General features: G+C 41.2%; 1 protein-coding gene across 10 annotated transcripts in view; it reads right to left on the reverse strand.

Annotated features, from left to right (window-relative positions):
• Positions 1-20,127, reverse strand: part of ELAVL2 (ELAV like RNA binding protein 2) — a 134,776-nt gene extending 114,649 nt beyond the window's left edge. For 7 of the 10 annotated variants that reach the window (XM_073021684.1, XM_073021682.1, XM_073021680.1 and 4 more), the window contains exon 1: positions 19,597-20,127. The gene's annotated coding sequence lies outside the window, so the exon portion shown is untranslated. Of the gene's footprint in view, positions 1-15,032; positions 15,129-19,596 lie in introns of those variants that run through there. The other 3 variants (XM_073021685.1, XM_073021683.1, XM_073021681.1) reach the window with 1 other exon arrangement.
• Positions 20,128-23,203: the final 3,076 nt, after the last annotated feature.

Genomic DNA, 23,203 nt, shown 5'->3' on the forward strand with positions numbered 1-23,203 from the left:
ACAATTAAAAGAAAAACAAAACTTGCATGTAATATTTACCTTCAGCATATATAATTTTATAATTTTAATCTTCATTTTAAAGACATAGGACCTATTAGATTCAAGAAATCAGACTAGCCAGGTGAGGTGGCTCAGGTCTGTAATCCCAGCACTTTGGGAGGCCAAAGCAGAAGGATCCCTTGAGCCCAGGAGTTCAAAACAAGCCTGGGTAAGATGGTGAGACCCCCATCTCCACCAAAAATTTAAAAATTAGCCAGTGGCAGTAAAGCATGCCTACAGACCCAACTACTCAGGAGGCTGATACTGGAGGATCCCTAAAGCCCAGGAATTCGAAGTTACAGTTAACTATGATCATGCCACTGCAGCGGGACTAAATCTCTTTAAAAAAAAAAAAAAAAAAAAAAAAAATCAGTAATAAGACAGTAAGACTTACTATATTCAGAAAACAAAGTTATAAGAATCGCTGACATCAAAGAGCTTCCAATGTAGTCGAAAGTAACAGTTAAGTTGTGCCCTAAAAATTTAAACCAATCTAAAAAGCTACTAAGAAGTGACCAGACACCCAAGGCAATGGAAAGTTGTTACCCAAGTGCCCATTCCCTGACCAGCTCCTTAACTCTCATACCTGCTGTTCCCGTAATGCCAGAAGTAAAATAAAAATTCTCCTCTCCTGAACTAAAACTTGGTTTGCTTCTCTCCAAATTCCATCAAGAGTTGAGGTTACTGTCTATATTTCCAGCAGCTTCTTTCTCCACCCAAGGAAAAGTGGCTGAAAACTAAAAGTTGTGATGAAATAATATCCACCTACAAAGAAAATGCTATATCCATGTTAAATCAAACAATTATAAGTAGTATAAACTAAAAGGCATGCATAGTTTTTATTATCTTCCTAAAGACCAGCTTATATTAAAAATAAAACTGTTTGCCATAGTCCACCTCTCTGAGGAAACTAACAGCATAGTCCAAGTAAGCTTAATAATCTAATAAGGTGGTCAGAAAGACACTATTTTAAAATACCATATCCTTGTCATGGATTCACTGTACTCTTCAGTTCTGGTGAACTGTGTGAATGAGGAAACTAGCCAGATGGAGAATTTAATTCCTCATTTTCCTTATCCTTTTTTCCTTGTCTTTTCCAATTGCTTAGACTAATTTCCCAGATTCTACCCATCTCCTATGAACACATCTAGCGCGCTTTAGGATTAAGGAACTCCACAGAAGCCACTGACATTTTTTTTTTAAAGTATTTTTCAACACTCTCAAACAACAAATGTCTTCCAAAGTTTCTACAAAGAAAACTGCCTAAGTCTCTTCCATTCCAACTAATATTTTAAAAACAATTCCAATTAATACGGTATTTCCTTTTAGTTATAATTTAAATGAATACTGGAAGGAACACAGTATGTTAAAGCAATGGGGTGGTTTGTCAGAGGGATTATCTAAAAGGTCATTCATACACAAACCAAATAGTCCAATCAATGACAAAATACAACTGTGGATGAATTAGTGAAATTCTAATTTAAGCCAAGCAAAAAGCCTAACAAATATTCCTAAGTTCTTACTGCATCAATTAATACATTAGGAAGTGTTATTTTAAAAAATACTGATAATATTTCAAAATCTGATATAACAGATTTTCAAAGTCATGGGTAAAGAGAAAAAAGGATTTAGACAATGCAGATCTCACCGCTGGGCTTTGCATTCACCATATAGTTTCCAGAGTAAAAGTTGTCAAATTATGTTGTCCTGCAAAGAACATTAAAATTGCTTTCTCATAAAAAATATACGAAGACAGATCTATGGTGGGATACAAGCTGGGTGGCAGGAATCAGCTCCAGGACTCAAAGTTCACCATGAATTTATCAAGGAGAACAGAGTTTAATTTTAGGACCTCTGTCTATTCTTATGCCTATAAAATTAAAAACTAGTCTGTTTTTATGTACAGCAAAAATAGGGTAGCTAGGAAGGAAATCAACAAATGACCTTCACTAACCACCTCCCACACTGTGTTACAAGCCTTAAAGGTTATTTTCCTTCATAGCACAAATCACAATTATATATAATAATTTGTAGAACTTTAACATAATGTCTCCTCCAATAAATTCTAAGTTCCATATCAGCAGGGAGTATACTGTATTCTCTACTATAGTATTAACACCCAAGGTAGTGTGTGGCATATAGTAAGACCACAAATATTTACTAAACAAATGAAACTTTGCACAGGAAACAGACATGTTCACAATGTAAACTGGCAAAATAATTGTTTTTAAAGCACTGCAGGGCAGGAAAGGCTGGATCAACAACTCAAAAACTGAATAGAAGGACAATCAAAAACAGCAAAATGCCATTCATGTCAGGAGACCAGAAACAATAAAATAATAAAATGTTAAATGCTAGGAAGAGACAGGTAAGTTTAAAGTTTTAAAGTGGCTACTAATAAAAACTTTAGATGTAAACATTTCAAATATTCATAGGCTAATATTTAATAAACTGTCATCAAATTGCCTCATTTCTTTGAGAAGATAACAGAGAATAATCACAGGGAATAAGAGAAAGAAATAAATGTTAGCCATAATGAAAAATTCCTTATGGGTAAAGGTCCAGAAAATTCCTTAAGGAGACTGAACTATAACAGCCAAAACTTCAAGTCCCTGGATCTCTTAATGCTTCTGAATTCCACAGGGAACTGGGGAACTACAGAAGCATTTTACCCAACAAAATCTCTAGTAGTCTTCACCAAATTTAAGGAAACACAGCAAAAATTAAAGAGAAATGGTACATATTCATTAAGGTCAAAGGTTAAGGTTACTATGTCCTATAAAATGCAATGATGAGTAAAAGGCTATTGAGCTTTCACTCTCAACAATTAACTTCTGCTTCATCCTGTGATATTCCAAATTACAGCTAAAAGGTACCAAGCAGCCTTGGCAGGATCCCACCTGACTGCTTTGTGCATAGCCTGTTGGGCCAATTTTATACCAGAGGCACCTGCTTGAAATATGTAGAGACGATCTTATGACCTTATTTTCTCAGGTTTACACCAGCTTTGCATAGCACAAGGATAATATTTATACTCTAGAAAGAGTAAAATATTTGCAGAGATAATAAATCAGAGAACATGTTGGCATGCAGCTACTTCAGCTTCTCAATTCTAAGACATTTGGATTGAAAGATGCACCAAGAACCTCACAGCTTTGGGGGACATGGAATCACGACATTAAGTAAATGTAAGAGACTCAAAAGTAATATAAAAATTGCATATGTAAGACATGAGAAAACATGGGAGTAGTTATGGCAGTTTTTGCAAAAATTTCCCCGTAGAGACTGAAATTCTAGTAAGATTACCTAACATTCATGATTCACTTACAGATGCAAATAATTTTCAATTGATTTTCAGTCTCAAGTACTATATTCTTTCTTTAAATTACTATCTCTATTCCAGACTTTTGAGTTCTACTATTCTAGTGACCTTCAAATATTTTCCTGAATTTCTACTACAAACACACTATGTGAGAGATCAAGTAATGAACAAGTGCAGATGGCCTCCTTCCAGGGAAGAGCAAAAAGGTCATTTTGAATCTGTAATTCTTTGTCATCCACCCCCAACCAATTTTTCTGACAGTAAAGTTGGAGAAACAGTAAAGTTGGAGAAATACTGAAAATTTATGGAGAAAGGTGAATCAAGAACAATCTTTACTGAGTGAATATTTTGTTTATTCCAATTTGGATATCATACATCCTATTGAACACTTGACCTGCCATTTTTTTCTCAGAACAAAAAGTGGTATTTCTAAAATCCCACCTGATTGGGAACACATTTTTTTTTCATAAACTTAACAAGTTTAAAAAACAGCCCTTACAGATTATCTACTACAATGAGCCAGGGTTATCTCAATGTCACTTTCACCTTTTTCTTGATTTTAACAGCATCCTAAAAAAAGCCTGAAAACAGTATCTTCATTTCCTTGCTTACAGAAAATAACCAATCCATACTTTGTACGGTTCCAAAAAGTAATCCTACAAGTCAAGGATGCCAGCTGGCATCAGAAAGTCACCAGCCTGTGATGGAATTGCCTCCAGAAGTCACCCAGTCATGGACCTAAAATAATCCAAGGTCAGAATCCTGGCCCTGAGGAACAAGTTGTGGGCATACTGCTAGGAGTGCTATGGGGACCACAGTGAAGCTTAAAAAATAAATGTAAATATAAACAATAATGCTGGCACAACCACCCCTCCACTGGGGAACCAAACAGCCTCTACAGCAATTTAATATGGAGGTGAGATACAGTTGCTGCTGGAGTCACACCATTTTACTACAAAACACCCCTAAGAGAAGCAATATATTCTCCAAACATGAAAACTGAGTTGCTTCTTGGATCTGATTTCAGCCACCTCAAACTACAGCCAGCAGAACTACCAAAAGTAGAAAGAACATCATCATTCTAGGATCCATGGAAAGAGGTACAGAACTAGGAGTCTGACCTGATCCTACTTCCCCACTTGGTTGTATCCTTGGGCAAACCACCTGACCTCTGAGCTTCATCTTCCTCACCTATAAAACATCATCCCAGGGAGCTGTGGCAAATTGCTGTAAGGACAGAAAGACTAGGTGTTATCACCATTAATAGAGGAAATGTTCCATCTCCTGGTTCCATCACCTTGGGGTAGTTCACCATCTCCAACTGCCAACTCCACATATTTTTCTATCTTCCTAATGGTAAGTCAACAACTAAAAAGTGGCAGATCCCTGCTGTCCCATCCCAATCCACTGCTAACTTGACTGCCCAACATAAAATTTCTTACTCTCGCATTCTCAAGAGGGAGTCATTTGGAAGTTACCATAGAAGTTGTACAAAAGAAAAACCAAAACAGATGTCTTCACTCTTCCTGTCTAGATCACAACCTATTATTCACTATAAAACCAACTATTTCACCCTACTGTCCACAAAACAATGTTTGTAAGTCAGCCAAACTATTTGGGAATTTTTTTTTTCAGAAAGTCAAGAAATAAGAATACAAATTATTTCCCAAACAGTCAGTTCCAACTGAAGGAATGAGCCTCTCCAGTAAACCAAAAAGGTAACGCAGTGTACAGGCTCTTCAATCACCTTTCAAGGAAAAAAAAAAAAGGAAAAAACAGTAAATTCCACTAAGGGAGAAAAGCAGCAGCCAGGCCTCAGAACACCAAGCACTGGCATAAGAAAGCTATAGTCAGCAGCCCAGACAACACATGCTCCTAGAAGACATGGCCTTAGGCATGAAGATGACCCAAGGAGAAGGCATAGATCAATGCTCTGAAAAGCATCCCAGTTTCTGTCCTGTCACTTGTTTCTTGCTCCTGCAACTATACTCCTAAAAGGGAGGAAGCCAAAAAAGTTATAATTATTTTGACTTTTTCCTAGGTGTTTTGAAAAATAAATGCTATACCCAGAGGAGGTTGCTGGCACATAATGTTGTCAACAGAATAAAACTCTGGGGGAAACTCCCAGCTTCACGTAGTTTGACACACACGTGCCTCGGATCCACTCTTCTGGGACAACAGTGGAATTAAGACAGTCACAGCTTGTCTCTCTCCAGCCACACCCTAAAACTTGAGTAGGTTTTGCATAAATATTTTTCACCTGTGACTGAGCTTCTGGCAAACTAGGAAATAGTTACTCATGCCATAAAAGAAAACCAAAGGTAACAAAAACAATATGGGGGGAATGGGTGAGGGAACAAGACACAAAACGCAAAAAATAGACAAAACGGATGAAGAAAACACACAGTCCTGTCCCTAAAGCAATAAGCAACAACCCGGCCTGATCCCTTGATTCCCAGACTACAGGGATGTGTCCCTTCGCTCAACTCCTCAAGCACTCAGTTTCTACTATTAAATGCAAGAGTGGGGAGTGTGTGATTTTTTAAGTTATTTTCTGCCTCATCTCCTTAGGCAGAGAGACCAAGGAATATGAGGTAAAGGGCACTTTATACACGTCTCAATGTTCTCAGTATCCAGCTCTCAGTAATTTGTGATGAAACAGTAAGTATTACACAATCTTCCTGGCTTCTGAACATAATCTCAACACAAAAACTTGACGAATATTTTTATAGATCCTTTAACAAAACTTAAAAACAAAATTAGATGAATTTGGAAAAGCCCTAGACTTCAAGTTAACTAGCAGCCCACATATATCAAAGTCATTCTTATTGCACAGTAGAAGCTCCACGGGAATGACTCCCAATCTTTAGGGGGATAAAACATGCCTGTTTTTACTGATGTTCAATTCCCCACCCCAATCCAGTAAGTAAGCCACCCTAAGGTGCCACAATCAGATGCTGCAGGGAGCATCAAAAACAAGCAACATATTCATCTAAAAGAATCATGTAATCATAGAATAGAAGACGCTTGGTACCAAGAATTTTTAAGTGCCTCAGAAAAGTTCCAAATGTACCTAACAATGATTTTTTAAAATCATACACAATTCAAAATTAAGTATTTAAGTAAGCATACACTTGTACTCACACCCCAAATATCAAAAAAAAACACAAAAAAACAGGCTGGGTTGCAGAGTAAGCCAATGTTTAAAACTGCCAACATTAAGCTATTATTCTGAAGGATTTTGCTAAGATGTTCAATACAGGGGCACATTCTGATTCATCGTTATAACTGGCCTAGCTCAAGTGGCTGCCAGAAGAGCAAGGTTTTATGGGCATTGTTCCATTCTAAGAAGCTACATTAATGCTGGGTTGATAAAACAGATCTTTATATCTATTCGCCAGGCTGAACAAAAGTTAACTAGAAATATAAGTGCTTAAAGTCACCAAAAGGAAGGCTCTACACTGACATTTTCTACCTACTTGGCATTCAACTGTATTCATCTCACTAGACATCAACACACACCAAAGTTGCTCTCTGCTTTTCAAATTGTGCTATTATGCTCAGAAGTAGATTAATATTATCCACCTTCCTTATTGTAAAATAAAATTACAGCATTGGTCCAAACATGACATGTGGAGCCTCTTTCTACTTCTGCTGGTGCGTCACCCTGCTCTACGGCACACATGGGAGAGCGCCTTGCTAAGGCTGCCCTGCTGCTTCCGGAGTGGGGGAGAAAAGGCTGAAAACTGAAAAAAATAAAGGGGGAAGGGAGAGAAATAATACACACATAAACCACACACCTGGTAGTCTCATATCAGCTTTCTTTTTTTTTTCCACAACAATCTGAGGGGAGAATGTCATTTATAAGCTCACATCATCAGCAATGAGGTTAGCAGGTGGGCCACAGGCCTCTTTTAAACAGCTCATAACATCCTATTAGTTTTTACAGCACCAAGTAATAATGTTGACCCCGAAGAATCTGAACAAATAGAAGCAGGCAAACGGCAGGGAGAAATCCTTACTCCCAATGGGGACAGGTCTAAAATCCCAGCAGGGAAGGAGAGAAAAGGTAAGTTAAGCTGAGAGAAGCTCATTTTATAAAAGGAGAAACTGTTTTTCAACCAGGGGTTAAGGAAGGAGACACCCAAAACAAACCTTCTCTGAGGTAAAGGAGACTGTAAGATCTAAATGTGTAAGGAGCAATTTAACATGATTCAAACATTATCTGTAAATATGAGAGGATCAAAAGAATGTAAAATCTTTAGAACTACTGCCTTTGTCTTTATACTTAACTTTTCAATTCACGTGGCTTTAGGAAGTAGAGCATTAGAGACACCAAGGCCAGGCAAACAAACCAAGGCCAAAGTGAAACAAGTCATGCTTCATCCTTAAGGGGCAGTCGATAAATGTGGACTCCATTGTTGCTCCATCCTTCCAAGTTTTCAAGAAGCAACACATTTGGCTGTAGATCTTTATATATTACCAAACCATAAATCAAGAACTCAAAACTATTTAAAACACAGTTCAGGGCAATCAATACACCTACAGGCCGTATGAAGCTCATGGGTCACCCTTCGGGACCTGTGGCACAAATAATTTGTCCAATGATACCAACTGCTCCTTCTAGTATCAGTGATTCACTAAGTCACAGAAGATATTCTTAAGTAAAATGTAACAAAGTGCTAAGAGCCAATGCAAAAGCACAAGCAAGACAAGAAAATAAAGGAACAAGTGAGCAGGTTGCACCTGATCCCAAATTACCAGGCTCCAGAACTAAGCACAAGGCTCAAAAGGATAAACAAGGGACAGAGGGCAAGTACAGAGGCATTCCAAAGAGGGGAGGAAGGCTGTGGGTAGTTCAAGTTCCTTGCGGAGACTATGGAGAAGGGAAGGGATGAAAGTCAAAAGCACAGACGACTTCGTATTTGGGAAAAGTCCATGAGTCATTCACAATTATAGGACAGAAAAGACCCCAAGGGTTTTTAAACAAAATAAGCCAGCTATCAGTAAATAGCACCCGGGGAGATCAAAAGTGGTGTTGAATAAACTCAAACAGAAATAGGCCTTACCTGGGAACAGGTTACAAAAACTTGCCCACTCTCTATAATAAATGTTGTATATTTAACACATTCTGGATACTTCTGCAATAAAGGTGGATGACCCCCTCACCTGCCATGTCACCTCCAATAAAGCAACATCAGTATAACAGAAAATTCTTACTTTTGAAAAGCAGCTCAGAGAAAACAAGATTAATTGCTCCAGAAATATTTTCCCAACCTTACCCAATTCACTGAATTTATTTTCAGATACACTGCGATTTGCTTTGAGAAATAGCTCTTGTACTTCTGATATACACAAATGATGCCTAAAGAATAAAAAAAGTGCTAAACATCCTTTAAAAACTGAACAAGTGAGCAATTTCCAATAACTTACTTGACAGGGCATCCATCAATGATGTTCACACCATTAGCAATGAGGGGGAAAAAAATGTATTTCTGTGTAATCTCCATTTGTGATGTATAGGAATGGATCCTTGATAAGAGGTTAAATAAAATTCAAATCAGGGAAAATGTGGACTATTTTAATACAAATGGTTAAATTTAAAATTTTGATTTTTCACTGAAAAAAATATGAGAAATTTAAATTATGAAATTTATATTCCTGGAATGTTAGCTGGCTAAATCCTCAGTCTCATATGTAATATTTTAGCATTATTTATATTTTCAAGGAAAATGCATTTTAAACTTTCTAAGTTCCATCATCATAGGTATAAATATGTCTATTTCCATACTGAAATGTCCAAAGTCACAACTCTCCCAAATCCTCCCTGCAGTCTGGGATTTTTCTTTTCCTTCACGGCAAAAATAAACATATGATGGTGTATTATAAAAAAACAAAATCACTAAAAACGGTTCATAACACATTGAAAGCCAAAAATATGAAACTAATCAAGAGGTAACCACCTATTACCACCTTTCCAATTCAGTCAATGTCATTTCACTGCCAAAAATCTTGTACTTCAATATGCTCATCTTTACGTGGTCCTTGAGATGGGGAGGGTAAGATTTTATACACAATCAAAGGTTAAGAAACCAAGGACATAGGTAATTAAACCAAACCAGACGCTGAAAACTTCAGACTTCTAGCCTAGTATTTTCCACCTGCCTGTGCTAAATTAAGAGTTTCAATCTAAGTGACAAAACCTACTGAGACAACTCAGCAAATAAACTGGTTACACGGTGCTCACAAGACCTTATGTGTGTGATTATTTGTTTACAAAAATGGAATGGATTTTAAACAAACTGAGACAGGCAAGCTTAGAGTCTGTCATCCTTCAAAGAACACTAAAGGCGCACATCACTAACTCAACAGCAGACAAGAACCTCTGAATGGCTTCATCCCTTTCTCACTAGTATAAGACGACAACTCTAATTGCCAAAGTCCTATTTCCCAAATGGAACCTCATTTTAACACTCTCTCTCCCAAACTGCAAAATACTAAAAACTGTATGGAAATTTCTTAATTATTTGTATATATTTCTCTAGGAAGAGACAGCTACAGCTTTCTTCAAATGCTTATAAAGAGACTCCAGCCCCTCAATATTAACAAGAACTTTCAATTTCACAATGACTCTAAAAAAAATGCAGGAAAGCTAAGAATCTCAAAACAACTATCACTGCCTAGTCCCATAAAGAGATGAAATTAGTCAAGAAAGTGTGTACTAAAGCTTTCAGTGAGGAAAAAAAGGAATAAAAATCCATGTTGAAGGAACAGTTTATTGATTTGATATTTACAAAAGATTTTTGTGACATTCCATTAACATAGTCTTTAAAGTTGCTGAAATAATCTCCAATAATGAACAACCCACAAAAACAAAATTCTGGAAGAAAAAAACATTTAGAATATAAATTTCCTTTTCATGATAAACTTTTTTAAGTCAAAGGAAAAACCTGACTATTAAATCTATCAGTACAGATGGTCCCCAATTTATGATGGTTCAACTTACGATTTTTCGACTGTATGATGATATAAAAGCAATACACGTTTAGGAGAAACTATATGTTGAATGTTGATCCTTTCCCAGGCTAGCAGTTGGTGGTAAGAGACCCTCTGATACAGGACAACGGTAGCAAGCCACAGCTCCCACTCAGCCAATGGATCACCAGAGTAAACAACCAATACCCCGTGTTGCCAGATAATTTTGCCCAACTCTAACATAAATGTTCTGAGCATGTTTAAGGTAGGCTAGACTAAGCTCTGATATTCAGTAGGTTAGGCGTATTAAATACATTTTCAACTTAATGCCATTTTCAACTTACAATGGGTTTATCAGGAGCATCTGCATTAGATTGGACAAGGGAAAAATATACATGTACATCAAACTGTAGATAATATACCTGGTTCAAAATATACAAGTGCTAAAGCAAAACCTTCAATGTGCCTTAAAAAAAAAAAAAAAAAAAAAAAACTATCATTTTACTGTCACTGTCTTACAATAAGTATAATTTTAAATTTGTCAAGCTTTTTAAAATACATTTTTAAAAGTGGGAAAGGGGATTTTGCATGTCAGACCTTATCTGCTATTCATTTTCATTCAGAAACTGATGTCATGGAAACCAGTAATATAAATATATACTAAGAAACTGCAAGTTTAAAAAAAAAGACACTGTAAGGCATTCTATAAACTGGTTTAGTTTTATCCCCATTCCACCTATTCTTACGACTTTCTGGGCTATTTTAACTATTTTACTCCTCAAAGCCCCATCCTTCTCTTCATAAAGATTTCTTACAATGAAAACCTATATCTGTTATCACACAAAACTATTCAGCAATATTCAAAAAGCTAACATGTCATTAAGAATATCAATTCAATTGACGCACAGAAAGCCTAATTCAAAGCTCTGAGAAAATAACACTCGTTGCAAAAATAGATATTTTTATTAAGACCAATCTCTAGAAAGTTAGCACTGACATTAAAGCGGAAGATGTCTATGAGAAAGCATTTAGCACAGCGTTGCTCACACAAGAGTTACCTTTTGTTTTGTTTTACACAATGAAATACAAGCCTAGAGATACAGAAAATCTTCCCTTGAAATAAAAAATTATTCTAGCGACCTTACTAAAATGAAACTTACGATACACATCACACAAGCTGAAAGCCAAATCAGTTAAATTTACTAGTGAAAAATATCCTAAGTATTCCACAAAAATCTAGGATTTTATTACGCAAACTTCGACTTTTTTCAGGCTCCAAAACTTATCATTTAAAGCTATATAAAAAAAAGTACCTTTTAATATGTAAAAGCCTTAAAATAAGCACTGCCTTTTAAGTTTAAGTGTCTTCTGTTTCCACTTGGCAAATTTACATTATTTGAAATCCTGAAATAATTAACTAGCACTATAAACCATCTAGTATCCTGAACCAAATAAATATACAATAAATGTTCTTCCCAAATTAGAACATACAAAAGTGTGGATTTGGCACTGAACTACAATATGTGGGCTCCGTGCATAACCATATCGGTGAAGATTTCTACATCTCGAAAATAAAAATGGCCAAAGCAAGAAAAAATTGTATGCATTTTATGTCCTCCATAGTGAATTTGATAGTCAGGTGTGGCATCACCAGACATAAAGCCTTCAAACAGTTCTATAATCTATCAACAAAGCAGCCATACTGACAGCTAAATACTAACAAGCGGGAAAGCATCTAACCAGGAAAAGCTACGTAATCTGTGCATCCCAGTGCAAAATGAAAATGCAGGGTAACCTTGTACAAAAATTCTTAAGAATTTCAAGATTGGGGAGGATGTGCAACCATACCGGTTACAAGCTGGAAAAGCAGTCCTGCCTATAACTTAGTACCCATGGCAAAAAATAAAAATAAAAAATTAACCTTCCCACACACACAGTCAAATGTGGTAGCTTACAATAATTTTTGACTTGTCCAGCTGAGTAGCCAAGAAACAAAGAGCCGGGGGTAGACTGCTATGGGCAGGTTTTCCACAGGGTGGCACACCATCCGGACCTAATACCACCTCACCTATCCGGCCCCCTTAAAACGTCAACAAAAAAGTAACCAAACCAAGCTAAGTACCACAGATTCTAGCCTCTCTCAATTCCAAATAATATTATGAGTGATAAAGGTGGTAATAAGAATGTGATGATATGATAGATTTAATAAGACATCAAATGGGAGCGAAAAAACTGATGCTACCATGCAGACAGGCTATCAGAAAGGTGAATGGTAAAGTCAGTCTTGGTAAGAAGCTTAAGAAGCTATTTCAGAGTATCTAGTCCTTTGGGGAAGAAGAATATGAAGGCTAATTTGCCACTGTGGTACTCTTGTGCCATGCTAATGCCTGAAAAGCGTCACAGTTTTTGTTTTGTTTTGTTTTGTTTTGTTTTAAAAAAAGGGTCTTTCAGCAAAGAAAGAGGAAAAGGTTGATCCCAGCTTAGAAGTCAGGATATTCTGGAAGACTTTATTGTGTCCTTAAAGAGAACCTAAGACTTGCTTCTAGAATAGACGTGGGGTGGCAGGAGGGGAGGCACATTATTTTTAAAAGATAAGCAGGGAAGGCTGGAAGAGCCATGAGGGCTTGGTTACAAGGATTCAGCCAGCAGCATCTGTCTGTGGACAAATAACCAAAAGGTTGGTTCAAGGAGTGATGGTACTGACACAGCATCATTCTCTCTTCACCTACCAGGAGCTGAGTCTTAACTAAGACCACTGAAACTGGGACAGAAGTGCTTTGTTTTTCTCTTGTGAAGAGGCGGTAACCAGAACAAATCAACCAAAAAAACTAAATCAAAGAGGATCTATAAAAACACATCTTAGGCCTAGAAAAGAAAAAAGGTTCCACAGTAAGTAACAGGTAGAGTGGCAGACACTGACCAGCACTGGGTATTTGTTCTAAACAAGGAGCATACCCTAAAACTAAAATTCCCTTGAACCACAGGGAAAGAGTGTGTGCACTGAATACAGCTGACTTGATTGTTCCTGAAAGAAGACATTACACAAGAAAGAAAACACCTAAGACAAGGAAGAGGGAGGGGCTTACACACCTAAAGTCTTTCAAGGGAAGAAGAAAAAAAAAAACTAACTCCCCGAAAGGTGGCAGCACAAAGTTACCCGAATAACAGGCAACAAGGGGCCAGATTTAATCACACAAAAATAAAAATACTCTCTCAAAAAGATAAAATTACAAAAGAGGAATCACAGAAAATTTAATGTAATGTGTTCCTTCATATTCTAATTTTTCCTACCCCATTCTGGCCTTTATCTTCCAGATGTTTTCTTCCTCTTCTTTCTCTCCCCATAGTTTAAAACTGCAAGCGAACCTCCTCCCTAACTATATCCTCCCCACAACCTTCACAGTGTTAACATCCCAACAAACCTCCTATTAAGGACCTGACCACAAATGCAGTAACATTCGGGTCCACTCAGCAATACAGTCACCATTGATACACCCTAAGGTTCCTAAGACAAGGTAGATCCAGGACAGCTTTTCCACCCGCTCACCAAAATGGAGACTCCAGGTCAGCTTCCACAAGAAATGGGAAATTCAAGCGCCTGTGGCGAAACGACTTTTGAGAAAACTCTTCAAGGGCAACAAAACAATATTTCAAACAAACAGATTTTACTTGAGGGAATGGGGACATTACACACCAACTGATATTCGAATGGTTTTAAACGGACTGATTTGCCGTAAGTTTTGAGGCTGAGCTAAATTTTTATGAAGAATTATTAGTAATAGGGCCACTAGAAAATTAAGTTTTAAAAGCGTTTTTGTCCTTGCTGAAGGTATTACATTTGGGCACTGCAAAGAACCGTTCTTGGAGGGAGGGAATAAAGGAGAGTGGACAACTCGTAGCAAATCCTCCTTTTCCCACGTTTTCAGAAAATGTGGAGACGATAGGACTTGAAAATCTTTGTCGTAAAGACGGTCTTTAAAAATGCACACAATTCTAAATGACCATCTGGACAGCTACAACTCCATGCTCATAGCTCGCATCTAGAGGCATGGTTTTACGCTCTGGCCCTCAAGGATAACAAGTAGGCTTTTAAGGAAATGCCGTGAGAAAGACTCTGCTGGCTGGGCATTGTCACGGCCACTGGAGAAGCACCTGCCAGTGAACCGACACTGGCTGCCCCAGTCTCACCAGTGCACGCACACACGTCCGTGCACCCGAGACGCCGCAGGCGGGCCCTCCTGACCAAGCTAGAGGAGCAGCCGCCGCAACCACAGCAGGCCAACTGAAATCCCAGAGCCGGCCTCGCCCGGCAGAGCGCCCGCGCTTCCCGCGCAGCGCACGCCTCGCGCGCAAACCCGAGATGTGACCGCGAGCTGCGACCTCGCGCGGCTGCGACGGGCCTCACCTAACACGCACAAGAGGATCATCACTGCTCCTGCTCAGCGCGCCCGCGGCCCTACACCACCTCCGCACACAGCGCGGCCAGTGCAAGTCTCCAAACGCCCCGAGAGCTCCAAGAACCGCGCGCGCGGAAGCGCCGTAGCAAGTGGGCACACACTAGACACCACCCCGGCGTGTTCCGCAGGAGAAGCCAGTGCACATATCCTCTCGCAAGGCGGGGTTGCCAGTCCAACACAGGAATCCTGCCCTTTTTCTAGAAAAGTCCCCTCCCCCACTTTCCCTCCAATACACTCACCTGCGTCCCAGCAGTTTCCTTCTCGCGCTACACGCGGCCGCACCCGGGTACGTCCACGCCCGTGCACGCTGCCAGGCGCGACTGGCCCCGCTCGGCTCCCGCCGCCCCCAACCTGCTTGCGCCCACGGGAGGGGCGGTGCCACCCCCCGAGGCGCCCAATTCTCTACACTCCCGCCGCAAGGGGCTGAGCTCTAGGAACTTCGCGGGCACAACCTCTGCCGCCCCCACCAATGTTCCCGCCCAGAGCTCGGACGAGGGCACACCACCCCCACCCCACTAGGCGCAGCGGGGGCGCGCACAGACCTTAGCCTCGGCGTCCAAAATGAACCAGGGGCAAGGCGCGGGCGCCGTCCCCGCCCTCACGCCCCCCGCACTTGCCTGCTGTGACTCGAAGCTGCAGCTACTACGGCTCGTGCCGCTGGCCGTCAGCACAGCCGCGGAGGAGTCGCTCTGGGCGAGCTCCGCGGAGAGGCGGTGGCGGCGGCGGGAAGGGGGACTGAAAGCCGGCGGAACCCCCGCCCCACCCGCGCCGCGCCGGCGACCGCCCTCCTCACCCGACCGGCTGCTGCCTCAGTGACGCCCGGGCGCCGCGGTCCCGCCGTTTGTAGCGGGGCGGGAAGGAGGGGCTTGCTTGGAAGAGCGCCAGGAGGCGGGGCCGGCGGCGAGTTCGCGGCGCCGCGGCCGCCGCCGGCGCGTGCCCTGCCCGACCGCCCCGCGGGTCCGTGCCTGCAGGGAGACGCCGGGCTTCAGCAGCTCAGCTCCGTCCCTCCGGGCTTCCGAATCTCACCAGGCTTCCCCGACAAGGTTTCCCTGGACTCGGTGGAGAGCGTTGAGCGCCCAGAGGAGGCCGATTCCAGGTGCAAGTTTGCAAACCCCGATGCCCGGGGCGCTAACGGGGAGTCAGAGCAGCTAACATGGGGGTTACTTTATGTGTTCATAAATGTATTTATAAATATGTATAAGTATACACACATATGTGTGTCTCTAAAAGTCTCTTTTTCCCCCTACTTCGCAGCCAAGAGGTCCTGTCCCTCGAAAGAAAATAAAGGCTTAGCCCCTGCTGCCCCTCCCTGCCTCTCTGGAGGGAACCTGACGTTTAAGCCCAGGGTACCTGTGCGGGGTGCTATACTCTGCTTCAAACGCAAAGTAGGAAATCCTGCACTCGGCTATGAAAACGCTTGCCGCTAGCCGCATCCTTCTAACGCCCCCCCACGCAAGACCCGAAATGGCCAACTCTTCACCGAGGGGGCGTCCCATCGCTGCCTTGCCTCAGCCCGCCCCCTCGCCAAGCTCAATCCCTTTTCCCCAGAAAAACCTGTGCCTGTCCTCAGACCCGGCCCCACGGCTGGAAGTCAAAACCGAACCCGGAGCCACGCGGCTGAAGCACGTTTTTACACCTGCTCGGCCGCTTAATTACGAGAGCACCTGTAGTTGGGATTTTTTTTCATTGCAAAGGCATCGGTTTTAGCCCTTCTCCTAAAATACTACTTTAAAAAAATCACCTGTCATACCTACCTGAAATTGTAGGAGGTAAGAGAAAGGAACCAAGCAGTGGGCGACCGAGTCGCCGCAAGAACGTGACCGAGGTTACAGCTTCAAGGGCATGATGCGGGTTTGATGCAGCAAGGTCCGCTAAGGGCGTCCAGCGCTCCCCGCCCCCATGCGACGGGCGGAGCGGGGTGGGGGGGGGAAGGGAGGGGACTCGTCTAACCCAGGGCGGGGGTGGGAGAGGCAAATTTGCCCTCTTGGGCGAAGTCTAATCAGCATAGTGAGAGTAGGGGACTCAACCAAGGTCAAAAGCGAGACAGGCCATCCCTCAATTTGTGGGACCCAGTCTGGGGACACCGGATACAGCTAACTGATTCTACATCAGCACTTCTGTGTCACCCCAAATGCGATTTGCAATTAAATGACCTTAATTGACTTTGTGTGGGTTCCTGGGAAAACGGCTCAAAGCGCCTGCGCCTCTTTGACCTCTCAGTAAATGGTTAATTATAATATTCCTATCCCAGGCACGCGGGATTGCTAAAAATGCCTATTTCCAAAACGTTAGGCGAAAATGGGCCTACTTAATTTGTCAATCCAAACCTAAAACTCTTAGAATGCCCTACGCCCTACTTCCTGACGCTGACTAAATTATGGGAGAGCTCTCAAAAGAGTTCCCCAAGTCTTCCAAACCACTTCTGCCTACAACCATAGCGGTTTTTGTGAAGAGCTCCAGAACAGGTTAGCTTTATGAAGCGGGGTGCCCAAGCACTTGGTTAAAAGAGGGAATGGGGAAGAAGTGCCTGCTGTAAGACACACTCAGAAAATGACAGCAATAAGAAAGGGCGAGAGTTAAAAAATAAAATGTTAACCCCATAGCAACTTTGAAACTCTCAACATATTTTTTGCGGACTTATCTGTTCATTTTGACAAATCTTTCAGATGTCCCATTTAAGAAGCCATTTTACCAGGAAGTCTTAAGGCCCAAACACATTTCCTACCCTTCTGTTCCCCAAAATACGAACACCCTTCTTCTGACCTTTAGAAACTCATATTCAATTTGGAAAATAATTTCTTCAGTTACTATTGTCTGCTGTGTAACTTTCTAAAAATTTTCATTTTAAGCCTACGTTTTATAGGTTGCAGTTAATAGTGTAGGCCTGGGAAATAAAACATTAATCTCCTTCCCACCCCCCAGAGGATGGGTATAAATAAATAGGGGTGCGGAGAAAGGCTGAAGGTTTAGAATCTTAACCAACTGGAGTGTTTGTACATGAGAAGGGGAGGGGACAGAATCCGTGCATTTCGGGGAAAGTACAGAGACCTACATCCCTGTCCAGCAGTGTTAAGAGTAAATACTAAATGGTTGCCTATTTCTCTCACCCTCGCCATAATAAAACCAGACCTGCAGCTGGTAATTACGAGAGAAAATACCCAGTCTCGCCATCAGTTTTGCTAACCGGTACTTGAAAATGGGAAACGGGGAACGTATCCAACCTCCAATTTGTCACAGTTGTATAGCTCTCGTATTAATTCTGTACAGACGTGAAATAGGTGGGTACGTAGCAACGTGCTGGGCATAAATTAAGCAACAATGGCCACGCGAGGTCTCGTCCGCCGCGGAGCTCCAGTGGTGGGCACTGCCACCTTGCCATCCCTAGCCCCCACCGCCCTTCGCAGAGTCGAGTCGGGGAGGCTGACGGTGCGCTGGCTTTCCCAGCCGGGAGAATGGGTGGGGTGAGGAGCAAGGAGACGTTAACCCCAGCCGGCTTTGTAGCTTTTCCCCATCCTCTGCCTCCCGAGCACCACATGAGCGCTCTCACGCACACACACTCACCCACACACCCTCGTGCCAATAATTTAAACTTCTGTTAGGCAAAGCCAGCACCTCGTTCCACCACCACCACCCCTTCCGCCCTCCCCGCCCCACGAGCATCCTCCCCCTTTCCCACATCTACCCTGGATCCTCTCTTTGGCAGTAGAAAGCCAACTGGTTTCTCCTAAACCCTGAGAAATCACAAAAGTTAAAATGAAGCGTGTGCCTATCTGCCCAGCTTCTCATCCCAACCATCTTTCTCCTGGCGTCAATTTAACAATAGCTATTCGAGGAAGGCGGGGGGGGGGGCGATAAGGAGGGGGTAAGGGCTACGTAGCCGAGTTGGCTCCTATGGTGGCTGCGAAGACTCGCGGCTGCAAAGGGGTTCCCCCTCGCCCCAAAGGCGAAGTCAGCCGCGTAGGACCAAGGACAGGGCTTGGAATCCACTTCCCAGAGCCCAGCACAGCGAGGTTCCCAAGCAGCCGCCACTTCACAGACACAGCTCCAAGGATCTTATTTACGCTTTTCGAACAAAGGGAATCTCATATCCGGTACAGGCTTAAGAATTCAGCCCCAAACTGGCTATCTTCTTTTAAAACTGAATTATGATAATTGAAGTCCCTGAATCAGAGCCCGCATACAATGATGAGTTTTGACAGCTTCTAACAACCCTAGCCTCAGCCCAGCCCCAGCCCCAGCCCTCAGGCGGCATGTACTTTTTCAGTCAACTACAACTCGCTGCCTGGTGCAGCATCTAAATTCCATCTGGCAATCCCATCTCCCCAGCACATGCTATCTGGTTAATGCAATTAAGCCTGTGGTTTTCGCTGGTCTAATCTGCCAGTCCAGGCTTCTGATTCCCCTTAATGATCCTAAAGCCTCTCCGGTTCTTCGGTTGCTGAGCGAAAGTAGAGGCATGCATCCCCAACACCCAAGTTATCCCTCTCTTCCCACGAAATGAACTTCCAATCTCAATCCTGAAGCTCACTCCACATCTAACCTCCCATTGTACCCCTGCTCCCCCCGGCCACATTTGCCACTGAAGTTTCTGCCATGGACATTTGCGAATATTCAGTACGCTAAGCATGCGTCCACCGTCTTTTAGTCTAGCTCTTTAAAATTAAAAAAGCAGAATAGCAGCTTTGAAATGAGACAAACATGTGCAATTAACTTCATATTCTGTATTCCGCTCACTTACAGGTTTTCTGGGTTTGCCAGCGCATCGCTGCAACTAATGATTAAAGAAACCAAACCGAAACTTACCTTTCTCCCTTAAGGTTTTTGTGTGTGTGTGTTTTTAAAGTAACGGTGCAGTTCTCCCAATAAGGATGAGCAAGAAGCTGCTGGATAGTTCTCTTAAGACAGCACGAAACCTAAACTGTGCTCGGCTTAAAAGAAGCAAATAAAAAGAAATGCTTTCGACCCCAAAGTCCAATGCTAAAAGAAATGGCGAAAAAAAAAAAATATGAAAGGGGAGGGGAAACTTAAAAAAGAGTTTAAAAAGACGGAGAGACTGCCCTCCTATTGCCGTTCAACTAAACAAAAAGGGGCAAGAAAAACAAACCAAGGAACAAAGAAAAGAGACGAAAGAACGTTTTTTCAAAAAGACGATGTCTTTCTCCTTGTTGCTTTTTAGTAGGTCGCTACAGGAGTAAGCTGCTGCATCTCTAACTGAGAACAGAAATAGGGGGGAGGACGTCTTAAAAGGGAGGTGGACTGGACCACAGATTTATAGCACCGTATCACCAACCCCTTCTCTGCCTCCGCACTGCCGTGTGTGCAGCTGCTCTGCCAGGCTCCTATCCCGGGCAGCACGCGCGGAAGTATACGCCGAATCGCGCCACAACGTAACTTGCTCATCGCCCCAGGATCCTGATTGGTCCAGACGTTTCCATTGAGGCCGACCAGGCGGGGCCGCGTGAGACGATTGGCTATGGGTTTGTGTCACTCTCGAGAGCTCAATGGAGTCCCGTTTCAAGGTAAGTTGTGCGGGGAGGTATACTCAACACTGGCGGCGAAGGGAAATGCAAGAAGCGAAAAGAAATGTGGAGAGAGCAACGTGGGAGGGTTAGAACTGTACTATCAGAGTTTGCGATATGGCACGATCTCCTTTCCTCTTAAATCTTTCTGCTTCAGAAAGATTCATTTCCTTTGCCATCATTGCTGCATCTATGGCATATTTCTTTATAACATTTAACTCCCTGTCCGGTATGTATGAGTCATTGAGAGCTCCCTCTCTTTGATCTGAGTGAAAGGGATGAATGTACATCCATTACTTGCCCGCATGCCTTTTTTCGATTTGTGTTCAGTACTGTATTTTGTATTAGATGTTAGGTAATCGTATGTCTTTATTTTAATATATGCATATTTCAGATTTATGTGACCCCATCAAACCTTTTTTAAAGCATCCTTTTAAGATAAGGATGAAGTCAGAAATGCTCTCAAATAAAGCTGCACGGTTTGAATTAGTTTTCACTTCATGTTAGAATAGAAAAGTGAAGGATAAATATCCTATCCAGAAAAAGAGGTACTGAGTAGAGCTAAGGTCCTTCACTTCGAGGTGTCTAATGGCTCTCAAAAAGAGCAGCTGTATATAAAACCGCAACAAGCCACTCCTCTGCATTTGCAGACAGGTACAGTCCTTGGGCTACACATGTATTGCTGACAGCAAAGATAGTCGAACCTTTATCAGGGCTCTTTCTGTGAGGATTTAAGAAGTTTAACCAGAAGACCAAGTGCTGTCAATGTGTCTGCTTCATAGAGGAAGACTACTTTATTACAACCCCATATTTTAACAGCATTCAGGAGACCGAATACAGTTTTATGCATGATAATTGTTTCTTCCTCTAAGTGAAAGTGAGGTCCTCAGGATCGTCTGGATGTGTGAGTAGACACAATATTCATTTGACCTACGTTCTTTTTCAGCCAGAATTTCTCCTTTCAATCTTGAAAGATAGCACCAACTTCCTAGACAGTTTTTACCATTCTTACACAAACAATGTATCTTCTCCAGAGGCACATGCCTTTTTGAAAGGGATTCCTTTACATATTTACAACTAGTCACTATCTTTAAGAATGCCAGAAAAAGAAGACACAGGTAAGAGTTACAGATTGCAAAAGGATGGGGTGTCATGGAGGGGAATGGGACAGATGATCCCAAAGCAAAATGACTTGGAAGTGAGGAATACCGTAAATCAGTGTTCTTTGAGAGTGTCCTTAAGTGTTGATAAATGATTAATGGTGAAAAACAGACCTGTTTATCTCCCGTGTAGCCTGTATAACAATATACGAGTTCTATTACCTTGCATGACAATAACTGGGGGTTGAGAATGAAGGCCTGAATCTATGCCATCTTATAATTAGCATTTATAAAATCATGCCTTAACCTCTATCCCCACTTTTTATATAACAACTTCTAGAGTCTTAATTTCAACTTAAAACTATTCTTTAGATCTGGATGAAACTCACAGCAAGAAGAAAGAAAAGAACTTTGAAGAAATGGAGTCAAGGGGGAAAAGACAGAAAGACTCCACCCCATCTAGAATAGATGTATGAATAACAGAAGACTGGGTTTGTAGTCATCTTCCTTCAACCCTCCCCTTGTCCCCAGCTCCCTACAGAGAAATAACCTTTAAATGAATAAAACTTGGGGAAAGTATAATACTGTTTGATTTAATCAGACTTACCTATGAAGTGAATTGTCTTTCCTCCTTCTTAACATACTCTTAAGTTAATATTGAATTAGTTGCATATGCCCATATAATTTCAGTACATTGAAGTAAATCTTCACCATTATAATTATATAAGTGCCTTCTAACTAGGTGGAAACTAATACTTTTTTTTGGTGCATGTTTATATCCACAAAAAAGATTTATAGATAACTATGATATCTATCTGTAGATAACCCAAAATGATAGGGCAGGTGTGGAAAGCTGGGAGTGACATGGAGTAATAAAAATCTAGCATGTGTATTATGTAAAGAAATTACATGGAAAACAGTAAACTTGTTCATTCAAATGCAAAATGCTAAATTCTGTAGATTCAGTATTTATGGGTTTTTTTCAGTTCAGGAAGAGTGACAAAATATTATTCAAAGTATTGTCATCCCTAACATGTTGTGTTTTTATGTAGGTAAAAGGGACTTAATTTAAAAAGTGAAAGTATCTTAAAATACTATTTTACCTCCTCATTAAAACAGATGTTTTTACATTTTAAAACTTTTAAATGGATAGATGTATTATAAGTAACATGTACTTTTTCAACTTTTAAGAATAAAAAATATTGATCACAGCCACTTTAAAACAAGTGATGTCTGGATGCAGATTTCTCTTTGAAATTCATGTCTCATAGCTAGAAACATTAACAAATACATACTATCCTGCGATTAATTAATGAAGGCTATGTGCAAACATCTCACTTAAGAATAAGCAAAAAATGCAATCAACCCCTTTTCACTCAGTTTGGTAAAATAATTATCCACAACATCTGAATTTGCATTAGAAAATATTTAAAAGACATTTGAATATGATTAAGTCATATGAACTCTGACATATCTTCCAAGTTTCTGGCATTATTTTGAATTGCAGCAGAAAAGGGAGAGATGAAGGGAGTGACTGCGAACTTGGAGCAAAAGTGTGAGGTGGATAAAGTTGCAAAAGAATTGTTCTCAAAACTGAAAAAGTAATGAATTTGATTATTTTACTAAAGTTTCTATATAAAAGAACATTTATTCACAAGAATATGCAAAGCTGTTGTGGAAAATGTCTTTAGGATAAATAACTCCCTTACACTAGAGGTCCTGGGGGCAAAGAAGGGAGTGATTTTACATTTTATAATAAAGGTTACTATAAACTAATTGTAACGTTTCTTA

This window comes from Chlorocebus sabaeus, chromosome 12 (genome assembly GCF_047675955.1).
Source record: "Chlorocebus sabaeus isolate Y175 chromosome 12, mChlSab1.0.hap1, whole genome shotgun sequence".
NCBI lineage: Eukaryota > Metazoa > Chordata > Mammalia > Primates > Cercopithecidae > Chlorocebus > Chlorocebus sabaeus.